The 15,393-nt window shown below is 37.5% G+C and overlaps 1 protein-coding gene across 3 annotated transcripts in view; it reads right to left on the bottom strand.

The window, feature by feature from the left end:
- The window catches only part of RNF152 (ring finger protein 152), a 112,260-nt gene that overhangs the window by 74,970 nt on the left and 21,897 nt on the right, over positions 1-15,393 (bottom strand). For all 3 annotated transcript variants that reach the window (XM_069100254.1, XM_069100252.1, XM_069100253.1), the window contains one exon: positions 217-337. The gene's annotated coding sequence lies outside the window, so the exon portion shown is untranslated. The remainder of the gene's footprint in view (positions 1-216; positions 338-15,393) is intronic.

Below are 15,393 nucleotides of genomic sequence, written 5' to 3'. Positions count from 1 at the left end.
TACACATGTGTGGTGTATATATACGCGGGTGTATGATGTGTATATGCATGTGTGTAATGTATATATACACATGTGTATAATATATACATGTGTGTATAATGTGTGTGCATATACGCACACATCTATGACCCTACTTTGGATAATAAATTAGAATGAAGCACTTCAGGATCACTAAAAACACATGGTTAGCCCCTACATTCCCCATGTTTACTTTACCTTAAATTGAAGGAAGATGCAGCAAAACCTGGTTTAAATAATATTAAGTTAGCAGGAACTTTGCCTGGGGTCTGGTCTCAGGGCCAAGTCATTAAATGTTTTTCTGACTCCACTTTGCCATCTGTAAAGTAAAAATAAGAGTATATTGTAAGGAGGGGATGAGAGATAATAAAAGTGAAAGGAAAACTGGGGCCCCTTACATTTGAAGATTTTGAATGTGTTAAGACTATTCACTCTTGACTCTGTGAATCTTTACACCACACACACTTGACTAGTTATGTGACTCTGGACTCTGCCTCAACTTCCTCAACTGTAAAATGAGGATTATAATATAATACCTCCCAAGGCTGTTGTGAAGATCAAAGATGATCATTTTTGTAAAGCACTTAGCCTAGGGTCTGGAGCATAATCAGCACTTAATAAATGGCCGTTCCCTTTCTTATCACAATATAAACACCCACAGAGCATTATGATCTGGACTCCTGCATCCTGCCACCTTGGGCAGATGCCTGTTTTGGTACCACTGCTATTAGTTCCGTGGTCAAGAGCAGCTGACATTCAAGAACTGCTCCCCTTCCCCATCTTTATTTGTATCGTAACATACCCTCTCTTAGAGTACATGAGAATGAAACAAAGAGTATTAATAGTTAAGACTTATTTCTGTTACCAGCTACTTCCAATAAACATTAATACAATATTTGGAAAGACAAAACTGAGACATCTTAATTTACAATGATACTAGTATTATAATGCCTTTCAAAAGCAAAACTACCTGCTGGGCTACAAAATTAGGAAATGAAGTATTTATAAAATTTAATATCAAGACTTAAAAAAAAACCCTTTTGTGTTCTTAAGAAAGGAGTCTTGAAGCACTTAAGCTGAAAACGCAGAAAAAAAAATAAAACAGGTTACAACAATCCAAATATAGCTTAATGTCTAAATGCTAGTGAGTTTGCCAGTCCATGAAATCCAATAAAATGGAACATTTTAATACACTGTGTCTTTTAACACTTAAGGAAGACAGGCTATGTAGTGTGGTGAAAAGTGTGTTGGACATATAGACCTGCCTCTGACACATAACTAACTATATGATCAAGAGTCACTTAATCGGTTTCAACCTCTGTTTCCTCATCTGTAAAATGGACATAACAGAAATATCTACCTCATAGGGTTGTGAGGATCAAATAAGAGACATAAAGCATCATATAAATATCAGTGATTTTCATTTGTTTCTGTATCAACAATGTGAAACAGTAGTTATGCAAAAGTAAATTAAGAAAAGTCAGTCACCTAGTATATTCGTTGGGTGAGCAAAAACAATTTCTTCATAACTAGAATAATGCCAATTTGTTTTGAAAGAAGAAACTGAATCAATTGGGAGACTAGTATAGCAGTTCCTAACTAATTCATACTAATTACTGGGAGCTGTGCAGCTGATGGAACTGTGATTTAGCAAGTAAACAAACCTTATCAAAAGAAAATTAAAGCTCTTGCTTTCCCAAATGTATTTCCCTCATTTATCTTAATAAGCGTGATTTAATTTTGTTTATTGGTGATCATTCTTCATGTTATATTAAGTTTATTTTGTATAATTAATTAAATCTTAGTAATAGGAAAACTAACTGCAGACATCAACTTTTTTTTTAACCTCTTCTGAATGTGAATTGACCCTGATGGCCATAAATCCAAGAGTAAGTTCCTAGCCAAGATCTTAAATACAGACAGGGACTAATCTAATTTGCAATTTGCCCCAAAGTCAACTCTGTTGGTAATGGCACTAAGAACAATCAAATCAAGAAAGCCCAGATGTCACAGGTCCTAGAACCTCAGCACTTAAAGAAATAGTCCATCTGATAATAGAAAGATAACATCAAAACCACAGAATGCTTTTTCTCTCCAAAAGACAGTCTTTAGAAATAAACTTATCAAAAAATAAAGCAGCTGAGCTAATTCTCATGGAATCACAGACTAGTAGATCTAGAAAGAATCTCGGGTCACCTACTGCAACTCCCTCATTTTACCAATGAGGAAAATGAGACTCTAAGTTGAAGTAACTTTCCCCAGGTCACAGAAGGAGAGAAGGGAAGAACTGACATTTGACTCCAAGGTATCCAACTTAAAGCCCAACATTCTTTGGACCATGTAATATTTCTTCACTTCACAGATAAGAAAACTGAAGCCCAGAGAGCTTTGATTAAATTATCTAATGGCACATAGCCAGCTAGAAGCAGAGTAAGGACTAGAACCTAGGGCTCCTGACTCCCAAGCTGGTGCTCTTTCCATTATACCACACGATCCTTTAAGTAGCAGACACATCCATCACACAACCAGCTCAAAGCAATAACTACCAATTCTATTTCTGACACTCATGCTGCCTCCAAATTCTGTTCCAAACTCATCAGAGGCTTCTCTGAGACAACATTTACAAAGAAAGAAAAGACACTGTAACTAACAACACATATTCTTACTGAACTCCTACCTTGTGATTCTGTATAGGCTGGGGTGGGAGAGGACAATATAATCCAATGAAAAGTTAAAATAATTCTAAAGAATAAGAGTAGCATTTATAGAGTGCTTTAAAGTTTTCAAGATGCTTCACAAATGTTATCTCATTTGATCCTCACAATGATCCTAGGAGTGCTATTATTAGCCCCATTTTACAAAAAAAGGAAACTGAGGCAGCCAGTGGTTAAGTCACTAGTCCAGGGTCATACACCCAGTAACTGTCTGAGACCAAATTTATACTTGTATATTCCTGACTCCAGTCTAGCATCTACTACTACCTAGCTGCCTATACATCTGTATCTTATAAAATATATGTGTGTGTATAACATCTCTATGTTACAGAAAATATATCTCTATAATTTATAAAAGATAACACACAAATACAACCCACATCACAAAGGTATTTCATTAATTGCCAAAAGCATAATACATATAGAAGAAAGAACTCTAGATTTAGAAATAGATGAAATCTGGGTTCAATTCTTCCCTCTGCAAATAAATTTAATGTAAATAAATTATACTTATTACTTGTTTGACCATAAGAAAGTCATAACCTATCTGACCCTCAGTTTCCTCAAAAACAAAATAGGGTAATTACAGCTGCAGGAGTTCACAAGGTTATTAAGAGGAACAAACAAGATAACATAGAGCTTTTGCAAACCTTAAAGTACTCTGCATCTTAGGAGTTTGGGGAAGAGGGAGACCACTGAGCTACAGTGGGCCTAGAAAGTTTCATGGAGATTTCCTGTACTTAAGTAAAAACAAATAAACAAGACAAAACCATGAAGAAATACATAATAAAGGAAATGGGCCTAGATATCAGAGTTCCCATTTTATTTGACCAAACCTTCCATTTAAATCAGTAATATGAACTAGCAGTCAAAAGAGTTAATCTGAGAAGGTATAAATAGAAATCTAGTGTACTGAACAAGGGAGGCAATAATCCCACTATATTTCATGCTAGTCTTAGAACCTCTCAAGAAATACTAGAACTTTTCAAGACAATTAGGGTGGAAAGGCTACTAAAAACTTTATCATTTGAAGCACAGCTGATTCAATCAATAAACATTTATTAAGTACCAACTGTGTGCCAGGAAAGCACTGGGGATACCAAAAAAAAGAGGCAAAAGACTACATTCAAGGAGCTTACAATTTAAGCGAGGAGAAAACACGAAAACAAATATATGGAAACAATTTATACAGGATAAGTAGGGAATAATTAACAGAGGAAAGGCACCATAATTAAGAGGAGTTGGGGCAGGCTTCCAGTAAAGAAAGGATTTTATTTTGGGACTTACAGGAAGCCAGGGAGATCAGAAGTTGGTGGAGGGACAGCAAGCCCTCCAAGCATTGGGGACAGCCGGAGAAAATGCCTGGAGCCAAGAGATGGAGTGTGTACTGTTTGTGGAAGAGGCCGGTGTAACAGAGGAGTAGTGGAAGAGAACATGCTGGAGAGTAAGGTGTAAGAAGATTGGACAGGTGGGAGGGAGCTCGGTTATGTCAAACAGAACATTTTGTATTTGATGCTGGAGGCAAAAAGAAGTCACTGGAGTTTATTGGGGGAAGGGGCTGTCATCAGTGTGACACTGTGCTTCATGAAAATCATTTTGTGGTTGAGTGGAGAATGGATCGGAATGGGGAGAGAGTAGAGGCTGCCAGACCCACCAGCAGGCTTTTTCGATAATCTAGGCATGAGGTGATGAAGGCCTGCACCAGTGGTGGCAGTGTCAGAGGAGAGAAGGGCCAGATACAAGAGATATGGCAAAGGTATAATTGACAAGTCTTGGCATTAGCTTGGATAATAGGGAGGTAAGAAATCATGAAGAGTTCAAGATGACTCCTGTATTGTGAGCCTGGTGTTGTCCTCTAAGGTAATAGAGAAAATTGGGTAGGGGGGATGATTAGGGCAATGAGGCTCAGGAGGAAAGATAATGAGTTCACTTTTGGACACATTTAGTTTAAACTGTTTACTGCACATCCAGTTAAAGATGTCTGAAAGGCAATTGGAGATGTGAACTAAAGGAATTGGACTGGCCTAGGCCTAAGTGTGAAAAACCTGGGAGTGACCTGGTAGCTATCTTAAATTCAGTTCAACAAATATTAAATGTCTACTATGTGTAAAGGATTGCTCAAGGCTAGAGAAACAATGGCAAAAATGACAATAAAATACAAGATAATTTGGGGAGGAAAAAAGAACCACAACTAAGGAAATGAGGGCACACTTCTCACAGTATGCAGCATCTCGAAACTGGGAAGAAAGATTAGTATTATTATTAGGTTTTTTTTTTTTGCCTTTTGGAGGGCAATAGGGGTTAAGTAACTTGCCCAAGGTTACATGGCTAGTTTTTTTGTGTGTGGGAGCTAAGTGTCTGAGGCCGGAACCAAACTCAGGTCCTCCTGACTCCAGGGCCGGCGCTTTACTCACTGCACCACCTGGCCACCCAGATTTAAACCAATACTACAAATCTAGGTATGTGACCTAGATATAAAAGGTCACACCACAAATAAATTAGAGCAAAAAGGAATAATTATCTATAGATCTATGAATAGGAAGTTAATGACCAAACAATGAATAAATAAGATCACAGATGACAAAATGCATCATTTTGATTACATACAATTAAGTTTTTTATATAAACAAATCTAACAAAGTGATGATTAAAAGGGAAAAGGGGACAAGACCTTTGCAACAAGTTTCTCTGATAAAGGTCTCTTATCCAAAATATATAAGGAAATGATTCAAATTCATAAGAGAGATTCTCCAACTGATAAATGGGATTTTTGAAAAAGAGGAAAAAGCCTTTTGCTTGTAAGAATGTTTACCAGTGCTCCTTTTGTGCTAGCAAAAAGCCGGAAAACTAAAAGGATGTCCAACAACTGAAAAATGGCTGAATGAGTTGTGGTATGTAAATGTGGAGTATGAATGAATATGCTGTGGAAAACAAGGAAATTGATGGTATCAAAACAATATGGAAAGACTTCTATGACTGATGAAAAGTGAAGTAAGCAAAACAAGAGAATAATTTATACAGTAACAGCAATGTAAAAACAAATAATTTTGAAAGCTGTAAGAGCTATAATTGATGCAATGACCATTCATGATACCAGAGACTGATTTGAGATCCACAGCAGAAACGGAACAAAATTAGAGCAGAGTGTTAAGCACATAGCTCACAGCACTTCTGACCAAACCAGATTAAAATGTAATTGGGAAATATTTAACAAAATAAATAAAAATATAATTTAAAAAGATAATATTACATTTAAAAACTAAGTCAATTTGTGGTGCCCAGGGATCCTTATGTATGGATTAGTAGCCCCCTAATTCCATTTAAGTTTGATGCCACTGGTGTAGAATGAGAATTTATTTTTGTATACATCCACTGAAGGATGATAATTTGCTTGATTAATCATATTTTTATAAGAAATTTTTTTTTCCAATTCAGTGGGTAATGGGAGGGTGATGAAGTTGATTTCTGTTAATTTTTTAAATGGAGGTGGGGGTATTACAGATATGAAATATTGCATACACTTTCAGTTGAAATCATGGCATAATTCTTTTTACATAACTTTTATTTTGTAATAAGGGACTTCTCACAAAGTGAGAATAATTCAAATATTTGTAATATAAAAATAAAACATCAATAAAACTTTATAGTTTTTTTTTTAAAACAGTGCAGAGGAAAAAAAATTATTCAGAAGACAGTGCAGGATATAGAGACAGCTCCATACAATTAAAGCTATTTTAATAGAATCATCATCCTTATGAAATAAGACCATTTGTAGATCACACTGCTTCCATTCAAACCCCACCTTCCTCCTCAAACCTCACCCCTTCTCCAGCAAGAATCGTTTTGATCTTGTTACTACGTCCTTGGGAAATGGACCAGGAAAGATATGCTTTGGTCTTTTCTTGACAAGAACCATGTGAACAAGTAACCTCTTGGTTATTCCTATGTACTTTCCCTCTCTCTCTTGGTCTCCCCCACCCCACCACCATCTAGCTCCCTTTTGAGTGCCATCTTCCCCAATTGGAACATAAGTTTCTGGAAGGCAGGGACTTGCTTACTTGTTCGCATTAGTATTCCCACCATTTAGCACAGTGTCTAGCATATTGAGTATTTTGTCAATGAAAGTGTTTGAACAATTGCTTATTGTCCACCTGTCAGGAATATCATAGAGGATGTTCATATGTGGGTTAGTAGTTTGGACTAGATGTCATGTCTCTTCTAATTTAAAAGAGTTTCTCATAAGAAGTGGACATTGAAGGCTAAAGAAGGGACTTGGACAGGCTGAGACTGCACAAGGCCATTCCAACACAGTAGAACAGGAGTCCCCAACAGGTTGATCTTTATTAAATAAATCTTATCTCTTCTCCCCCACCAATTCTTTGCTGCTCATGAAGACCCCCAGTGGGGAACAGTATAACCAGTAGCTGCACCTGGTCAACCCTTAAAATACACATACCCTCCCACTTTGAAGTCTCACCATGGGTCCTTGTCCTTTATAGACATTCTGTAAAGGTAATCAGTCAACAAGTACTTATCATATTAGTGCCCACCATATGCTAAACCTTGTGGTGTAAGTAGAGATAAATCAATCCCTACTAAGAAGGCACTTAAAATCCTAACAGGGAAGACAGGAGCATATATAACTATATAAAAAATTATTAAAAAAATAATTCAAATAAGCACGAAGTAAATATAATGTAGTGTGAGAAGAAAAACACTACCAGTTAGGGATGAGGGAGGAATTTGAAAAGGTTTTATGTAGAAGGTGATACTTAAGCTGAATTTGAAAAAAAAAAAGGGGGGGGGGGATTCTATGAGGAAGTGAGGAAGAGAAGAGTGCATCCCAGGCATTTGCCAGGGCAAAGGCAGAGACACAGAAGATGGAGTACCACGTGCGAGGAACAGAAAGGCCAGTTTGACCAGAACACAGTACGCGGGTGTGGGGAGTGAGGCTGGAGAGGGATTGTGTCTAGGTGGTAAAAAGGGCTTTGAAAGCTAAACAGAAGCTACAAAAACTGATTACGTAGGAAAATGACACGTCGGATAAGCCCTTAAGGAAAATCACTTGGATAGTAGTATAGACAATGAACTGGAGTGAGAAGATGCTTGAGATCAAATGACCAATTAGAAAGCTGTTGCAATAAGGACCTGAGTTAATGTGATATCTATGTGAGTCAAGAGGAAGGGGTGTTAAGATGATGCAAGAAACGTAAAGATAGAAAAGGCAAGACTTGGCAACTTGAATGAATATGTGGGATGTGTAACAAGTCAAAGATAATCACTAGCTTACAAACACAGGAGATTGGAAGGATGATAGTGCCTTCAAAATAAACTGGGAAATTTGGAAGAGAGGAACGTTTGGGGGGCGGTGCAGAATAATATGATCAGTTTGGGATATCTTGAGTTTGTGATAGTTTTAGAATATCTAGATTGAGGTGTCCAAAAGGCAACTGATATGGGACTGATGCTCAGGGAAGAGGGAGACTGGCTACATATGTTGGTAAAGAATCTGAATCGAGGTGTTAATAAGTCTAAGGGAACTAGAAAGTGTGAGGAGTGGGAGGGGAGAAAGATAGAGACGGATATAGAGAAAGACAATGACTATGAGCATGAAAATTGGGGAAAAGAAAAGGCAGAGGACAGAACCTAGAGAAACATCTACATTTGGGTAACTTGATGAGAACGATAAACCAGCCAAGCAGATGGAGGAACACGCAGCTAGGATGCACACCAGGATAGAGGCTTCTGAAAATCCAGACAGGAAAGAGCATCCAGGAGGAGAATGTGGTCATTAACAGTGTCAAATGCAGCAGATCTAACCATGAAGAGCCCAATGGTAACTTTGGAGAGAACAGTTTCAGTGAGTGATGAGAATAGAAGCCAGATTGCAAAGGGTTGAGATGTAAAAGAGGATAGCTGGAGGGAATGGGAATTGATAGTGAAAGTTGTTTGTTTTTTTTTAAAGAACAGGGGAGATTTGAGAGTTTGAAAGCAGTAGGGAATGAAGCAGTAGGAAAGACACTGGAGAGATACTCTCTGCAATCTACTAATGGAGGAGGGGAAGAGGGGGTGTTGAGAAGGAGGAGATTGTTAGCCGGAGTGATAAATGATTAGCAAAATTCAATCTCCAAGGAAGGTGGCAAAGAGAGCCGGATTGGATCTGAGTTTGGGTGGCCCCCAGTCCACTGCTACTATAACATTTCCTTCTCCTCCTCTAAGGCTGGGGGAGAGAGAGGTCCTCTGACTCTGGATTCAGTACTCTTCTCATTTGGCCTTTGTGCCAAAAGACTGAAGTATTTTATGTATGGAAGCATAAGAAATAAGGCCAGACAGGTGAATTCCTTATTGTAGAAGGTCTTAAGGCTAAGGAAATTTTAGTCTTTGAGGTAGGTAATTAAAAGCTATTAAAAGTTTCTGAGCAAGAAAATGGCATTTTAAGAAGAAAAATATACAAGTGTTCTTGATGACAAATGGATGGGGAAAAATAAATAGACATGAAATCAGGTGGGATATAATTTTTAGTAGTCCAGGAGTAAAGTAGCAAGATCTTATACCAGAATAATGATAGTAGGAATAGTAAAGACAAGTTGGGTTTTGAAAATTTTCTGCAAGAGATATTATAAATAAAAAAGACCTAGAAAACAATGACTGGGGATAAGAGGTGTTAATAATGACTCAGGTTTTCAATCCAAATGCCAGGCAGGGAAGGAGATGATGATATATTAAGTTTTATAGAGAGAAACTGGGAAAATCCAAATGAAAATATACAGCAGGCAATCAAAGCACAGGAAAATGAGAGCTCATGAAAGGTCAATGTTGGAAAAGTAAATTTGGGTAGTCAGACACATAGAGAGCATATTTAAAACATAGGAATAGGTGAAATCTCTTCAAGGTAGGCAGGATAGTACTTTGTCCATGCAATCAACAGACAAAGCTTAAAAAAAAGATTATTCAATAAAACACACCAAAAATGGAATCAGAGTTAATGGTAATGAGGACACTCAACATATCTTAAAGCGTAATACTCACTCATTGAAATCATGCAGCTCAGCCCATGACTGCTACTTGATGGACTGTTGACTTGAAGTGTTTGACAGGTATGACAAACTTACTGGGGGCCGTTCTTTTTAACGAGAATGGATGCTAATGTAAATAAATGAAGCACAAGTTAAGCTAGGCTCTGGAAAGTCACAACTTACTCAGAACCCAGAAAAGCTAAGGATCAAATACTTTCAGTTACAGAAGGATTCAGCAACAATTTTTTAAAATTATTTTATCCTAAAACCAACTATGTTGCTGCCATCTAGATAAGTTCACAAAAAGAGATATATTTCCCAATGTATTTGGTCAGTGACTCTGTGTAGATACAGCCATGAATACAATTAACTACTGCAAAGAAATCAGAACCAGGTATAAAATTTAGACTTCCACACCTGCCTCCAAAAAACAACCTTTTAGGGGTTCAACATTTTAAAAGAGACTTTAACACACTACTCAACTTGACTAGGCACAAAAAAGTTTGTTCTAAAAACTGTCATATAATATAGTTACTTAATAATGGTATGGTGAACAGCTGTACCTACTCTAAATCAACATCTGTCCCCTTTTCTAAACAAATTATGATACATTTAACATAAATTACCATAAGTACTTTTAAAAATCCAAGTCATAAATGACTCACCTCACATTATGTTCTGATATTATATAACATCCTTCACCAAAGTCCTTCTTTCAATGCCTTCTCATGGCATGGAGGTGACCCTGGATTCTCTAAGGTGATGCCAGCCAAGTGAGTACAAGCTCCAGGCAGGTCCTACCGAGCTGGAAAAGCTTTGAGAACTGGGACTAGTGACAGACTGCATGGCTATCACTCAAGGACCAGACTCAATAGTTCCCCAGAAAGCAGGTCACCGCTATTTTTTAAATTTTGTCTATGACAGCTAATTAAACTGAGTACTAAAGCATGAAGTGATTGAGACTAGATGAAATATTAAAGTATTATCTGCACAGAAATAATTACCAATCCATTTGGCATTTTAATAATTTTCCAAATTATTAACCAAAATGACTTGCTTGCTACATGCTACCTTTACTGTCAAAAGCTGAAAGAGGAGGGAAAAATGTTAAATGGACCTCTTTTATTTGTTTGTTTGCTTATTTGTTGCTTTTGGGTTCTGATCTGTGATTTCATCAGCATAGGGAATACCCCTTATATCTGCTCCAATAATTCAGGTCTGAAACTCCTCGGTAGTTTACAATCCAAGTATCCTTGGGGCACTGAATGATTAAGTGATAATGATTGCCCCTGGCCACACCACTACTTTGCAAGGTGTCAAAGGCAGGACCTGAACCCAGATTTTTCCAAACCCCAATCAAGGCTGGATCTTTATTAATTTTATCATACTGCTTCCCATTATCCAGTTATAACGTGTCCTATGTAACTACCAAGAACTTCAGAGATAAGCTTGATGCTACAGGGAGGAAAAAGAAAACAAAACACTATGCTTATCCTTTAAGATTAGTGCCCCACAGCCCTCCACCTCCACCTTAGAGTCGTAGCTTTAGACCCTGGGAGGAAAATTCTGAGAGGTCATCTAGTCTAACATGCCCATTTGACTGATGAGGAAACCAAGCCTCGATAGGAAGAAATTACCTTCCTTGGGTCACTAGGGCAGGAAGCAGAAAAGCTGTAAGTTAAACTCAGATCCTGACTCCAAATTTAGAGATCTTTCCACTATGCCATGCCATCTCTTGTGGCTGACAAACTAAAGTACTAATGTCACCTGTCAAAGATTTCACCAAACTTTCTGTTTTGGTTTTCTCTAACACTTGGATCCCCTATCTACAATTCTCTTCTTCATATTTAATGGGAAAGGCACCATTATCCAGCATTGTTATTTTCTCCCATGGCCTGAATGGAAAGAAAGCTTTACGGTAAGTATTTGTTGCTAGTTAAGGACCTCATAAGTCAAACTCAAATGCCTCCTTGATTGATTACAATCTTCTAATAGTCTTTTTATGAAAATTATGAACACAAAAGCTTCCACTAATGATATAATCCTTCAGTCAGATGTTACCTTTTAGGAAACAATTACTACTAGTATACTACAGAAACATGCATTAGCAAGTGGCAAAGTTCCCATTCCTGACTCAAGTAACTTTACTGTAATCACACTGTAAATGTCCTACAAATAAGATCACACATACCTATCTTAAAGTCAACATCAAAACTACTCAGGTAAAGATAGCTAGCAGAATTATCCACCCTGAGATAACAAAAAAGAACTTTGCAGGTAAAACACCTTTTGCTAAGTTGTACTTCTGTAAATTTGCTCTTTTCTTTTACTCAGAGGAAGTTGTGAAATTTGGGGGGGGGGGGGTTTCAAGTAAAATTTTTCCAAGAAAATCTTTACTGCAAATGGGGAAAAGTTTCTATATATAAGACAATGTTTGGAGAAGAAAGTTATGAGGCCAATTTTTGTGAATTATTTCATGCGTTAACATTATTAATAGATAATGTCATTTATTTGAAACTTCTAAATCACTATACAAACTATTATGCACGGTTTAAATAAGTAATTGGAAATGAAAATGCCTGCCATAGAATGTGCATCTTTCTCTTTGTTATCATTCACTCCAGTATCTCCCTTGAACTACTACTGCCCCACCCCACCCCCAAAGAAAAAACATTTTTTACTTTCCTGCTGTTTTACTTTAATTTTTACTATGGTCAGCTCTGGGAAACATAATGTATTGAGTCTTTATATACTGCTCAAAGAAGAAAAATACATTTCTTAAGACTTTGAACTCCAGATCCTAGTATTCAAAATCTGCCATAACCTGTTCCAACCCACATTTCAAGTCTTAGCCTCCATATTTTCCTTTCATTTACTCCATTTCCAGACATACTGAGCAATTCCATCCATGTCTTCATCCTGCCTTCTCCTATCTGTGTGCCTTTGATAACACATTCTTTGTATCCATACCCTACCAAAAAGAAAAAAAAAGGAACTGGGATGCTTCATTTGTACTCCATCTACCTTCTTTCAAAAACCTAGCTTTCCTTCAAGACCCAACTTAAATGTCAGTCCTCTCCCTAAAGTCTTCTCATCATTTTCCTTTATATCAGTTATTTGTGCATATCTTTCTCTTACACACTTCATCCTTCATTAGAGTTTAAGCTCCTTGATGGAAGAATCTACTTATATGGTGCATAGCACCATCCTCACAACAACCCTAAGAGATATGTGACATTATTAGCATTGTCCTCAGTTTACATGTAACAATATTGTTCTTGCTAAGGGAAGGAAGGGCAAAGGCTTCAGTTTCACTAACTTTAAGAATCCCTTTTCAGTCTTACCTACTCATACACACACAGCCCTCTTCAAGTCCATTTTTTGTTGTCTTCTCACATTAGAATATAAGTTCCTTGAGGGCAAGGACCAGCACCCATTAAGAACTTAATAAAAGGCTTGTTGGCTTGTTTTCCATTGGAAACCAAGGACATTAGAGGAGTTATGAAGAAATTCTTACCCCTGCTCCTTTGCCATTTTGCTAATAGTAGTCCATAAATGATGAGATTTTTGATAAAATTTAGACCTAAACTCTGATCAGATTCCAATAAGATTCCAAGATACAGCAGAAGAAAAGGAGCTCAAGGAAGCAATGACTTTAAAATTCTCAAAGACTTCTCTTGCTTATGGTTGGCTTGTGGTTTTAACCACAATACAAATGGGGCTTTTAAGAGGTAGTAATATGTTTACCATCTCAGGGAGGAGGAATGTGAGGGAGGGAGAGAGAAAATTTGAAACTCAAAAAATTTTTTAAAGATGAATGTTAAAAATTGTCTTTACATGTAACTGGGGAAAAAATTAATATGTGTGTATGTATATACATACATTCATGCATGGATATATATATATATTTTTTTTTAAATTTTTAAGAGGTAGTAATAGACTTCTCCCTCTGAAGACTAGCTAGCCCAAGCAGGGAAGAAGTCATATCACCCCATCCCTGCAGATAGCAGGAGAGAGAAGCTCAGAGGAGACCAGCAGAAGGAACATCAGAAAACCTACAATTTAGGTCGAATCCACTTCTTCCATTTTACTAAGAAGGATACAGAGATCTGGGCAGGTTAAGTGATCTGCCAAAGTCAAGTAGGAAAGCAACAGGCATTTATTTAGGACTTATTACGTGCCTGGCACTCACTGCACATAGTGCATATGTGACAAGATTTATTCCCTAATCACACGTATCTGTTCTCCACATGTGTTCCACTCCATTCATGTTCTCTGGTCACCATGTTCCCTGTGTATTCCTTTCCCTCTCCTCCCCCCACACTTTGGTACATGTAGGGGAGTGTACCTCTATGCACAAGAAATTTTAGTCATCTATTTTCCTGTGATTGGTTATACATTAGCAACCTCTGGTTGGCCTAATAAAAATAAAGACATAAGGGAAGACTTGTGATCAACCTATGGCTTTCATTATATTGTAATGGGAATGGGAATTTGAAGATCTTCTCTGCCCCTTAATAGGCCTAGGGGAATTTGAAGACCTTCCCTGCTTTGAAAGTAAACTCTGCCCCCTAATAGGCTGAATGTAATCACATGGAGCCTGTGGTGGGAGGAGTTTGCTGAAGGGCCGAGCAGAGCCCCCAGGAAGCTGGGAGTCAGAGTTAGACTAGATGGATGGGGGAGAGGACACTCAGGCAAGGAGTCAGATAGGCTCATGAGTAAATATTTATCTAATAATGGTTTGTGGGAAGGCTGAAGGATGCTGTGGCTCTCTGTGTTGTTATGATTTATTAACTACTTTACTATGATGGAATTGGCTTACTGGTTTGAGGATCTGGTTTTCTGGTGTCTAAATAAATGCTCTGCATCTGTCCTCTATATGGAGAGTTTGTTTTATTTTGCAATTGAGCACAATGTGGGGATATTGATAGTCACAGTCTTTATCGTGACTATCAGTGCTGTAAATATTACATTGGCATTACATACATACTGATAAGGTGCCTTTAGTCTTAGGTAGTTTTCTGGAGGAACATGCCCACATGTGGGAATGAGCCCTGAGTACTACCTCCAGGTAAGGAAATGGAAGATTTAGAGAAGTGACTTGCCCAAGGTCATCTACCTAAAGTGCCAAACCCAGGAAACCTCAGGTAACCTGCTGGCAAATTCAAGCTAGTTTGTACCTCTCCAGGACAGATTTTATAATCACTACATAAAACCAGAAGAGTTTGTATAACTTTCCACACTGAAGAGAAACGCATGTATTATCTTTCCTTCTGAATACAATAAAATCCCTAGTAACGAGGTTATAGAGTTGCTATCTGTTTTGTTTCCAAAGTTACCCTTTGTTTCAGTCTCTTTTACTATAGATTTGTAAAACAACAGTAAACCTATTTTCTCTGCAAACCAACTTTGTTAAGATAAACATCTTCCCATTAGAGTACATTATTTAGTCAAGGAAACACATTTTCCAAGATCTTTTTTTTCTTTACCATTCTGTTAAAATGTATGAACTTTTCTCATGAACTCCAATACTACTGATGAGAAAAGAATCAATCACTTCAATTCAGTAATCAAATATCAAAGGCCTGCAATGTAAAGGCACTAGTCTGGATAGTGCAGATGCAAAGACAAAAGGAAAAGCAGCA

Source organism: Petaurus breviceps, unplaced genomic scaffold, assembly GCF_028583685.1.
Source record: "Petaurus breviceps papuanus isolate PSGF00001 unplaced genomic scaffold, PetGlider_PUasm1.0 38, whole genome shotgun sequence".
NCBI classification, from domain to species: domain Eukaryota; kingdom Metazoa; phylum Chordata; class Mammalia; order Diprotodontia; family Petauridae; genus Petaurus; species Petaurus breviceps.
The sequence above is the reverse complement of the archived record's forward strand: the minus strand, read 5'-3'. Positions and strand labels throughout refer to the sequence as shown.